Source organism: Lynx rufus, unplaced genomic scaffold, assembly GCF_022079265.1.
Source record: "Lynx rufus isolate CCGP_SWC_20201006 ecotype Redwood Valley unplaced genomic scaffold, mLynRuf1.p SCAF_7, whole genome shotgun sequence".
Lineage (NCBI taxonomy): Eukaryota > Metazoa > Chordata > Mammalia > Carnivora > Felidae > Lynx > Lynx rufus.
The window spans coordinates 85,580,263-85,593,233 of record NW_025814889.1 but is presented as its reverse complement, the minus strand read 5'-3'; the positions used below and the strand labels follow the sequence as shown (position 1 = coordinate 85,593,233).

The 12,971-nt window shown below is 35.7% G+C and overlaps 1 long non-coding RNA gene and 1 other non-coding gene across 2 annotated transcripts in view; both read left to right on the top strand.

Annotated features, from left to right (window-relative positions):
• LOC124501112 (uncharacterized) overlaps positions 1-12,971 on the top strand; it is a 213,607-nt gene that overhangs the window by 67,434 nt on the left and 133,202 nt on the right. The window lies entirely within an intron of this gene.
• On the top strand, positions 331-435 carry LOC124502765 (U6 spliceosomal RNA). The gene has a single exon (XR_006960025.1). It is a non-coding gene; the product is annotated as a U6 spliceosomal RNA (small nuclear RNA).

Below are 12,971 nucleotides of genomic sequence, written 5' to 3'. Positions count from 1 at the left end.
GGTAGTGGTGAAAGAGATAAAGGGAGATTTTAAAGTGTATGAAATAGTGGCTAGAGAACTTGGGAAAGCATGCTTACAGGAGAAGGGTGAGATAGATGCTCATGTGGTGGTCGGTCCTCATTTGCGTTTTGTGAGAAGTAACTTACAGTGATACCAGTCAACCTGGTTTTGTGACCTTCCATAAGGTATTCCATAAGATGCAATATGAATCCAGGTAAAAGAAAGTGGATAGTTGGGTTCACTCAGGGCCAGACCGTTTTGGGTTTTATTTTGTTTTGGCAAGGAAGTTGGAAGTCGACGATATATGCGAAGGAGTAGCAAATCAAGATTGTACTCGCTTTGGAAGCACATACACTAAAATTGGAACGACACAGAGAAGACTAGCATGGCCCCTGCACAAATCAAGAGTGTAAACCTAAATCTATCTACATTTTATCCAGCCCCACTGCATTGCCACTAAGAATTATTGGATTACTCTGAGTGAGCAAAAAATTTAATAATGATGCATCAAACCATAATTCTGTAAGATTAAAACAAGAAGAAAAAATATTTAAAAAGAGGGAACTAAAATAGCTACCTAGCTAGTTACTCATAATATAATAATATGCTGTGATTGGGGAAGTACTAGAAAGTCTTCTAATTTACAACAGTATGTTTGAATGTACTTACACTTTGAGAATTTTCCAGGATTGCTAGTAATACTATGCCCCAAGCACATTGCTGAGATTTCCTGTATTTTTTCCAAAGCATTTAACTTTCGAAGTAAATTGCATTTTCCTATACATTTGCTATATTTTCCCTTAAATTCTTTGTTTTCTTAAAACTATTTCACATATCTATTTCATCCTTGCTAATGGACACCAGCAAAGTTACAATTTCATGGACATTAATGTTGATTAAAATAGATTTTCTATCATTTATGTAGGAAAGACATGATACATAATTGCTCATAAAATTTAAGCAGCAATGGTGTGTAAATTGATTCCTTTAAGAGAAATGTGCAGTTTTAAGGTCACTATTTCATGCATGCATCATTCATTACCCATGGTGACACTATATTGCCTATTCAAAGTTATCTCAAAGCCAGAAACAAATAAAAAGCTAGGCCGAAGCTGGTGAGAAATGTGGTTTATTAGCATTTTTACAGATTCTTGCAAGTAAAGTTTCCCTAAATGGATCCACATGGGAATGGTTGTGAATAGATAATTTTCTCTACAAATCTTTCATTGTAGAATCAGGGATTATGAATTTCACAGCCACAGACAATGTTAAATTTATTTTATTCCAATCTCAGATACACATATTTATTTCTGAGTTTTATGCAAAATCAGCTACCATATATTATGTGCAAATGTTGGTTCATGCCTATATCTTAATTACAAAGTAGAATGAGAAATCAATTTGTAAAATTTTGGAAAGAGCCTACCTAGTATATACTAGAATTTACTCACATATCAAATTCACTATGATGAAAACCAGGACTTTTTAATAAAATTTACATGTGTCTATCAAAAGCAGTGGCTATAATTTGTAAACCTTAAAATATGTTGACAAGGTAAGTGCTATAAAAATTAAGATCTTCATGTCATTTGACTTTGACAAAGACTTATCAGAATGAGGGAAGGAGCTCAGTCAGTACTGGACGGACAAAAGCAAGAAACTCTACAGCTGAAACCCAGAGAGACATAATGGGATACAACGTCCCTTCCAAGATGATTAGTGGAAGCCCAGCAAAGAAAGCAGAGCAAAAACCAACAAATAAGGTGCCAGGAAACAAAAACAGTATGTGATAATTCCTGCAGGGGATCTAAGCCAGGATTCAGTAATTTTTTTACTTAATATATGGTACATGCCTACCAAATGCCAGGCAATCTTTTAGAGGCTTGAGGTAGAGGTCCACATGGACCTTACATCATAGTGAAGGGAAGAGATACTAAATATTAAACATAACAAATAAATAACTGTTGGAAAGTATTACACACTATGGGAAAAACAAAACAAAACAAAACAAAACAAACAAACAAACAAAAAACCAAGGTGGGGCGAGAGGGATCAGAGCTGTGAAGTGTGGAATCAGGGTTACAATCAAGTAGGATGATTAGGACCCAGCTAAAAGAGAAGGTGATATCGAGGTGATATTGCCTCCTTTAAGGCAACACCCTGGGGGAGTGAAGGGATTAGCCATACAGATACTTGGTGGAAGAGAAAGCTCTCAGTGCAAAGGCTCCAAAGTGGGACAATGCCTGCCTCACTCATAGGAAAGGGTCAGTGTGTCCAGAGTAAAGTGCAACAAGGAGAAGAATCTGGACACAGGGTCAGAGAGGGACAGGCAGGGCTGTCTCTCTATGGCTATCTTCTTCCCTTTACTGTTTATGTCCCTGTGTGTCTCTTTTCCCCTAGTGTTAAAAGGAACGGCTTGCACTGGCTACATCACACAGTGAAGGGGAGGGGAAAGAAATAGAAGTCTGATTCTATGGGATAGGTAAGGTAGTAGGACTGTAGGTTAACAGTTACAGGTTCCCTGAGAGAGTGTGAAGAAAAGACAAGGTTGGACAGATTTGGATTAAATCCTGTCTCTATCACTAATGAACTCTCTGACCTAAAAAAATATGACTTAACTTTCATGAATCTTGATCTCTTCGGTGATAAAATGAGCATCATGGCACCATTTTCCTAAAACACCACTAGGATCAGCTAATGTATGTAAACTGTTAGGCACTGGGCGCAGTTATGAGGTAGGCCTTTGTGATGAGCTGTCTTCTCTTGTCTATTTTGGCTGCTTAGCACTCCTATCACTGATTCCAGCTCAGATATTACTATCTTTTCTGGAAATAACTTTTGGATTTGAGTAAAAGAACTGGACTTCTTTTACTAACAAAAAGACTATTGAAACAGTTGTATAGAATAAGCCAGATACACAGAGATAATAAGAAAAAGTATTTAAAAGTTTTTCCCACTGCACATTCAAACTTGTTCCATGGTAACTACCCCCCCCCAAGTCCCCATTAAATAAATTCTAGACAAAATTCTAGGCTTTTTCTGGTCACTTTTATTACATTCCTGTATCACTTGGGTTAACTACAATGGAAAGGAAGGGCCTGGGGGTCTTGCCAATGTTTTCTTGCCTATGGTGCCCACCCCCCCCCACTGCCCCACCTCCCTAACCATTTGGCTGCCTTTGATGGGCAGGAGAGGTGAGTGGCTGTTAAGTTCTTTCTCAGTGGAGATTGTTGTGAGTTGGCATTGGTGTTCTCTGGGTCTGACAAGGGTTTAAAACAATTTTTCTCATGGGGTGATTTTGGAATGCCCCAGACACCCTGCAATACTGGCAATGTCCCTCTTGCAGATCCCTTGAAATGAATTACTTTAACTGTTTCAACTAGCCATTTATATGTTATGCCCAGCCCTGCAGCACCCAGTGGTATGGTCCCAACTGCTCTCCACCAGGGTTTCCTCCACCTCCATGTGCCCCTCTTGGACAAGATCTCAGACGGTTTCAGTTTTTGTTGCCTGCTCCAGAGGCCCACTTTTCATTAAAGAGGAAGTGGTCATGTACCTTTGATCCCAATAAACTCTGGGAATGCAGGCCATCTTCCGTATCTTGCTCAGCTCTCAGAACAGTTAGAATGCTCAAGCTTTAGATTTTTCAGATTTGAGTCCAACACTAATGAGTACATTACTAGAGATCCAAGAGACTCATGGTCTCTTGAAGCACTTTTTTTCTGGGCTTAGAAATAGATGTCAAATGCCTTCACTGTCCTGTAATGAGGGTAGGATGGAATTCACAGCCTGTAGATAACTTCCTCTGGACAAATCGAATATCCAGTGTTCTGGCTTCTATACTTTAAACCCAGACTGGAGTAAGTGAGGAACCTAGGGCCAAAAACCAGTGTTCCACCATCTCCTTTCTAGGTCCTGCATCTTGTTCCACTATCTTCTCAAGAAACAGCATAGTGTATTACAGAATAAAAAGTCCTAAGATAAAACATCTTTCCAACTATTCATGCCACAAATATAAACAAGTGTCAAAAAAAAAAGATCTTAGCTCCAGGAAAGGCTGAGAGACTGTCCAATACAGTATCAAGTGGGAGAATTGCAAATGCATTGTTCCTGTCATATGTATTTAGCATTTGTTTCAAATACTAAAACTATACTGAATCCTCCTTATCAGCATAATTCATGCCCTTAAGAATAATATACATATGTATAATATTCCAGGTGATATAATTATTTACTTAAAGCATTGATTTTTTTTATATGTTCCAGTGTTTAAGTGCTTGAGAATGAGTCTTTTCTCCACAACTTTTTTTTTTCTTCTGAACAAAGTTTTATGATGACAAGCAGTTTTCAGTTTCAATACTGAATGCAGGTCAACACAAAGAATTTCTGACCTCTCAAGACTTGCTAATGCCAAATATTTTATTTTATTTTTTTGAGATGGTTGGATTTATAATTATTTTTTTAGTATAATTTATTGCCAAATGGGTTTCCATACAACACCCAGTGCTCATCCCAACAAGTGCCCTCCTCAATGCCCATCACTCACTTTTCCCTCTTCCCCACCCCCCATTAACCCTCAATTTGTTCTCAGTATTTAAGAGTCTCTTAAGGTTTGCCTCCCTCCCTCTCTGTAACTTTTTTTCCCCTTCCCCTCCCCCATGGTCTTCTGTTAAGATTCTCAAGATCCACATATGAGTGAAAACATATGGTATCTGTCTTTTTCTGACTGACTTATTTCACTTAGCATAATACTCTCCAGTTCCATCCACATTGCTGCAAATGACCAGATTTCACTCCCCACAACTTTCAATGTTCTTAGATTCAAAAGAATATTTTCTCTTCAAAATAATTACCAACATAAGCAACCTTTCCTCTACTGAGGACATATTTCATCTATTTTTTGAATGACTAAACACCATGTGGATCCAAATTGAATAAGTGATTTGGGATCAAATGATTTGAGACTATGTGGTGATCAAGCTGGAAAATAACATTTGTGTGGGGGGGAATTAAAGATATGACACTAAGGTGATGTGACTGGGTTCTCATGTATACCAAAAAGGTTATAAAAAGAGGCATTACAAATAGTAATAAGGAAAAAAATAGCATCATTGAGGGAGAAGCATTGCCTTTTAAGATAACTGCTTGGTAGAACATAGCACTAATGTAGAAAGAAATTTCTGATAAGATTAATATTATTTATCTTCTAGTTCATATGTAATAAAGAAAAGCTAAAACAGAGATACTTGAATATTACTGGCATTGAAGATTTTTTACTTATGGTATTCTCATCTTGATTTTCAATTTGTGCATTTGATTTTACAAAGAAATCCAAATGTGATTCAATTCCTCAGAACTCACATGCTATTTCTTGCTCTCATTTATGGTACTCAAAAGACATGTAATAATTAGATGAAAATTCAGAATATTCAGAAAGTCAGAATTATTTTCTACCCTCCTCCTTTTCTTACAATCTTAAATATATATGTTACTTAGATTAAGCCTACTAGAATGTTTTGTGAACATTAAATCCAGAAATAAAGATGAGTGATATTTTTGTTACATGTTAAATATCTACACTAGACACTCTCTTTTAAAGAGTGAGAAATTGGGGCGCCTGGGTGGTTCAGTCGTTTAAGTGTCCAACTTCGGCTCAGGTCATGATCTCACAGTCCCTGAGTTCGAGCCCCGTGTCTGGCTCTGTGCTGACAGCTCAGAGCCTGGAGCCTGTTTCAGATTCTGTGTCTCCCTCTCTGTCTGACCCTCCCCCATTCATGCTCTGTCTCTCTCTGTCTCAAAAGTAAATAAACGTTAAAAAAATAATAATAAAAGTAAAGAGTGGGAAATTAATTAGTTTGCTTTTAGACAACATTACCAATGTTTTCTTTGTTTTCCCCCAAATGAATAGCAGTGTAATATAACTTAGATGCAACCAATGTGGTGTTACTTAAAAATACTCACTATTGTTAGTAATGAATACTTCCTAGAAACCAGCCTTACTGTTTATGAAAAGTGTGCTCAAGAAAAACAAGTGAAGTTTTCAACTATTTCAATTGACATGGGCTCTAGTAAATAAATAAACATAAAAGAAATTAAGTATCTTTAGCAGCAAATACAAAAAATTTACCCATTCCTACTATAAAATGGCTATATTTCAGGTTTATCAGACTGAATTTAATTAGTTTGCTTTATGGTCTACATGTTAGAAATTAAATGACTTCCCCTCTGTGAATGTATTTTCCACATAATTTCTAATATTTGAAATATATTACACAAGTTAGTTGAATCTATGACTTCTTATCATAAATTTATGACTAGATTGCTTTAAAATTAATTGACATTGGAAGGAAAAAATATCCAGGAAGACTGTAATAAAATAAGACACAAATAAGCTTCTCAAAAAGAGCTATTTGATGTTTGTTCATTGTGCATGAAAGAGGGGTAATGGAATTCTCTGAAACTTTTTTTTTTCTCTTTCCCTCCAGGGACTTCTAAAATAGAGAAAATATTTAAAAAGACATTCACTTAAAACAATTTTTACATTGAAAATCTATGAGTCGTCAACATCCATTTCATCCCAGATTATTTTCCTCTCAGCCAGTCATGGTAGTTCCTTTTTTTTATTCCAGCCAACAATTAGTTCAGAAATGGGTGTGTGACACAAATATTGCAGATTAAAAGTAAGGTTAACTGAGCATTCTGGGAAAAGTTTTCTCTCCCTTAATGGAAGCAGTAAGAAGAAATAGTTTACAATTTACCTCTAGAATATATATCAAAAATGTTGTAACCATCTTTCTACCGTACTGAATATGAAGCCAGATTCACCAAGATTCACATTTCAGATCAAGGAAAGTGGAGGCATAGTTGATATCTCAAATACCAACTCGGGAGGACATACCCTATATCGGACTTCCAATTAAATATAATATTGTACTCAGTTGTTTATGTGCTTATTGTCTCCAGCCCCCCGAAACATAAACTCTATGAAGCAAAAACATTATTTTGTTCATAGTTGTATCTCTGATGCTTAGATCAGTGGCTGGTGCATGGTAGGTACCGATATGTGCCAAATGAATAAGGAAAAAAATTTTATGTGTGTGTGTGTGTGTGTGTGTGTGTGTGTGTGTGTAATTACACATACATTTTTGCATGGTTATGTGTGTGTATGTATACATGTATTTATGTGGGAATATATTACACACATATAACTTCTATCTGCTTCCACTGAAGACACCCTAATGAAGAAAGAGCACATCTAGTGCCCAGAACTTGGCTCCTATTAACTAACAGTCCTCTTTAAAAGAACTAGGGCTCCTTGAGAAATAACAGATTGTAGGACTGGGACAGAGAAGGAATAAGATGAACTGGAAATCAATTGTTACATATGAAAAAACTGTCTAAAAATATGATAGGGTTATGTCACAAGAACATAAGAGTCCAAAATGTCTTCAACTTGTCAAATCTGAGATACTCTGGGCACTGAAATAAGTCAAGAATACAAGTAATTATAAATTATTGAAGAAAATGGCAATGCATACACCCATATGGGTATTAAATAGATAAATAATGAAACAAATAAATTGAGAAGTGTCACCTGAAAATCTGGAGGAAGTGCTAGAGTTGGAAAACCCCTATTTTAAAACCATCATAGTTTGGATTGTTTCATCCAAGATATATCAGTGGCTGCTAAACCTACATGCGGAGGGGATTAGATGAAGAGTGGGATCTGTGTATGATCTTTCAGTGTCTCTCAACAGATTGTTTATCATTACAGGGAAAAATAGTAACTATGAAGTGCAAAATTGGATCATATCTTGAACAGGTGATCAAAATTAATAGCACCCAGGGCTTCCAGATTTGATACTGTGAAAAGGATATAACACCACTTTTATAGTTTTCCAGGTCAAAATGCTTTACCTAAGTCTAATCATGAGGAAACATTAGACAAATAAAGTTAGAGCATCCTATTACCAAGATAAAGGAAGTGTTCTTTAAAAATATGAACGTCACAAAAGACAAAGATTGAGGAATTGTGTAGATTGAAAGACCTGTCAATTAAATGCAATACATTATCTTGGACTAAAGCTAGCACTGGAGAATAAAAAACATTAGAACTGATATTATTGGAATAAAATATTGTATCAATAGTAAATGACTAAAGCTGATAATTCTACTATGGTTATGAGAATATCTTTATACTGTGGAAATATATTGATTTAGGGCCACGATGTATGCAACTTTCTCTAAAAGGTTTAAACAAAAAGAGATTGTATGAAAAAAAAGCAAATGATAAAACAAATGGGGCAATATATTAATAATAGGTAAATTTGGGGAAATTGTAAAAAGTTGTTTTGTATCCTATTTTTGTAACTTTTCTGTAAGTTTGAAATTATTTCCAAAATAAAGTGGTTTTGACGAACTCTTGTGTAATGTGGTAAAGTTTGACCTTCTTTAAAAATTTTTAGAACATCATTCCATGAGAATAGTAAAATAAGTAAGATCTTTCCGAGATGATATCAAAAGATAAGGGAATATTCACAAAGAGAAAGAACTTTATTTAAGCTGAAATCAGAAAACCTTTACAAAAAGTAGAACGAGGTTGATTTGGCATTCTTATAACTAATATTTGCATGGAGGAAATGGAGATCTTTGAAAAAGATTTTTTTCCTTTGCATATGAGAGATTAATAGAGAGCCGTTAAAGCAAGACTGAGAAAGCCTTCAAATTGAACCTGGAACAGTGATGAGATGAAACAATCTCTTCTTTCTCTTACAACCAGGCTGTAATAACAACAGTGTTTGTTTTAATTTATTTAATTTATTTTATTTTGTCATTATTATTTTCTTTAAGTAAAAGAAGTGAGAAAAAAACCAAAAGAAATGTAAATGCATTTTGGAAGATAGAAAAGTAGATGACTGAGCTAAAGTTAGAAGTTAAACCTTTATATCCATAAGATCCTAACAAGAGAAGAACTGAAAGTCCTGTGAAATCCCTGGAGAAACCTGACAGGTTTGACAGTTGGAAAGCAGGAATAAAGTCTGAAATGAAAAGAAGGGGGAGGAATTCTCTCTTCAGATGGTTTTCCTGATACACTCTGTGATGATTAATTTTATGTACCAACTTGGCTACATTCCCATGCCCAGGTGTTTTGGTTAAGCACCAGAATAGATGTGGTCATGAAGGCATCGGTAAACATGATTAATATTTTAATCACTAGCCTTTGGGTAAAGCACATCGCTCTCCAAAATGTGGGTGGGCCTCATCCAATCAGTTGAAGACCTTAGGAGAATAGAGTGAGGGTTTTTTTTCTGCCTCCAAACGGCCTGTAGACTCAAAATACAACATCAAATCCTGACTGAATTTCCAGCCTGCAAACCTGCTGGCCTGCTCAGTGAATTTCAGACTTACCAGCCCTGAGAATCACATGACTCATTCCCTCAATTAATTTATATACATACATTTTTATATTCATATATATGGACACATACATACATATATACATCACACACACACATACACTACATATATGCACTATTGGTTCTGTTCTATGAAGTATCCTAATACACCCTCTATACAAAAGTAGAGACAAGACTATTTAGGTACAGAAACAGGATGATGTGAGGTAAGTTACTGAGAACAGGGAAGATAGTCAAGGTAATCACTCAGGACAAAGAGATGGAAAATAGTTCAAAGGTGATAAGAAAATGAGTATTCTGATCTAGGAGATCCAATATCTAAGAATAGGCCCAAGTCCAATAAAAAGAACAGGAAAAACAGAACAGACAAAAGTATCAAAGAAATGTATCAAGGAAAGTCCAGCATTAGTCAAATTGAAAGGGCATCTTGATGGTCCCAGGAACATGAACGAAGAGATGTCCACAAAGTCACATCACCAAGAAAAATACAGGGATAAAGAGAAGTGACTAACAGCTTCCAAAGTGTAGGACAGATCAAGCAGCAAAATATAGGATTCAGGATGTCATCAAGAGTTGTTTTTTTTTTAAGTTTATTTATTTATTTTGAGAGAGATATGGAGAGAGTGCAAGTGGGCAAGGGGCAGAGAGAGAGAGAGAGAGAGAGAGAGAATCCCAAGCAGGCACTACTCTGTCAGTGCAAAGCCTGACAGGGGCTTGATCTCAAAAACCATGAGATCATGATCTGAGCTGAAATCAAGAGTCAGATGTTTAATTAACTGAGCCATCCAGGTGACCGAGGATATCATCAGACTTTTAATCACCACCACTAAATATTATAAATAAAAGCCTTCAAACTGCTAAGATTTTTTTTAATCTAGAATTCCATATCCAGACAAAAAGTCAATCATATATAAGGGTAAAATAAAAACATTTTCAGATATTCAAGAAAAACAACATCCATCACAATCACCCAAGCATCTTTTCTGAGGAAGCCATTAGAGGATGTTTTCATTTGGCAAAATGAGGCTTTAAAAAAAAAAGTAGGGCATGGGGTCCAGAAAGAAGGATCCAAGAGAGGGAATCAGACAAAGGAAGTTTTTTGAAAGCAGCTGGTCACTCAGCCTGGGAGCAACCTCTGCAAATCTGAGCAGAAAGCAGGAAAGCAGGGAGGTCTCCAGGAGGTAAGCACCGCTAATGGATGATTTGATATGTCTGAATGTTTGTAGAAAATTATTGATAGATATTCGACAAGTTTACTGCAGCATAAAATGATTCTAACGATTACACAGAACACTAAGCCAATGAGAAAATGAAGTGATTAACTATGGAAGAAACAAAGAAGTTGAACAAGAAAGGAGATATAAGGAGTAAGCAGATTAAATATTGTCTTTAATAATGTAAACTCTGACAATCCTATCAAAATAATAGGAGCATTCTTCACAGACCTAGAACGAACAACCCTAAAATTTGTATGGAACCACAAAAGACACCAACTAGCCAAAGTAATGCTGAAAAAGAAAACAAAGCGGGAGGCATCACAACCCCAGACTTAAGCCTCTACTACAAAGCTGTAATCATCAAGACAGTATGGTACTGGCACAGAAACAGACACTCAGATCAATGGAACAGAATAGAGAACCCAGAAATGGACCCACAAACATATGACCAACTAACCTTTGACAAAGCAGGAAAAAGTATTCAATAGAAAACAGGCAGTCTCTTCAGCAAGTGATGTTGGGAAAATTGGACAAAAAAATGCAGAAGAATGAACCTGGACCACTTTTTTACACCGTGCACAAAAATAAATTCAAAATGGATGAAAGACCTAAACATAAGAAAGGAAGCCATCAAAATCCTACAGGAGGAAAGAGGCAACAACCTTGTTGGCCTTGGCCACAGCAAATTCTTATTTGACATGTGTCTGAAGGCAAGGGAAACAAAAGCAAAAATGAACTGTAGGGACCTCATCAAGATAATGAAGCACAGCAAAGGAAACAATAAGCAAAACTAAAAGACAACCGACAGAATGGGAGAAGATATTTGCAAATAACATATCAGATAAAGGGTTAGTATCCAAAATCTATTAAAAAAAACCTCATCAAACTCAACACCCAAAAAACAATAATCCAGTGAAGAAATGGTCAAAAGACATGGATAGACACTTTTTCAAAGAAGACATTCAGATGGCAAACAGACACATGAAAAATGCTCATCATCAGGAAAATACAAATCAAAACTACAATGAGATACCACCTCACACTTGTCAGAATGGCTAAAATGAACAACTCAGGCAAAAACAGATGTTGGCGAAGATGCAGAGAAAGAGGATCTCTTTTGCACTGCTGGTGGGAATGCAAACTGGTACAGCCACTCTGGAAAACAGTATGGAGGTTCCTCAAAAAATTAAAAATAGAACTACCCTATGACCCAGCAATTGCACTACTAGGTATTTATTTAAAGGATACAGTAGTGCTGATTTGAAGGGGCACATGCACCCCTATGTTTATAGCAACATTATCAATAATAGCCAAGTATGGAAAGAGCCCAAATGTCCATTAACGGAGGAATGGATAAAGAAGATATGGTATATGTATACAATGGAATATTACTTACCGATCAAAAAGAATGAAATCTTGTCATTTATAACAATGTGGATGGAACTAGAGTGTATTATGCTAAGCAAGATAAGTCAGTCAAGGCAAATATCATATGATTTCACTTATATGTGGAATTTAAGAAACAAAACAGATTAATATAAGGAAGGGAAGCAAAAATAACATAAAAACAGAGAGGGAGACAAACCATAGAGACTCTTAAATACAGAGAACAAACCGAAGGTTGCCAGAGGGGTGTTGTGTGGGGGGATGGGCCAAATAGGCAATGGGCATTGAGGAGGGCACTTGTTGGGGTGAGCACTGGGTGTTATATGTAAGTGATGAATCACTAAATTCTATTCCTGAAAAAAAAATAAAAACAAATAAAAAGGAAAAAAAATAATGTAAACTCTGACTGTTGCTTTAACAACAACAACAACAACAACAACAAAAACCCCAAACAAAAATCCCACACCCTAAGTAATACAAATATTTTGAGGTAATGGGGAAAGTGAAGTTGGAGGAGAAGTATAGTAGAGAACTATCTTCTCAATCAGTAGAAGAGGAAGGTAATAGACAATGAGAAAAATTATAAACAAGAAATAGTATAAATATTTTATTAAGATAAATAGATACAAGTACTAAAAGAAATAGCTAAAAGATTTGAAAGTGGTTGCCCCTGGGTAATAATACAGGTAAGTAGAAAGGAATAGCCCCAAAGTCCATTTTTAATATCAATATTATATTACTATTAGTGTTTTAAACATATTAATAATCTTTGATTTTTAAACTTGAGTAGACATGCTATTTTCATTTAAAAATTAATTTTTAAGAACAAGGATATACATCTCATGCATCTATAACCAGGAAAATTATTTCAATTATTATTTATAGAGGATGATAAAAATTTCAATATGGTTTGCCCTTTATAAAGCATTTGGATCCTTGAAATTGTAAATAT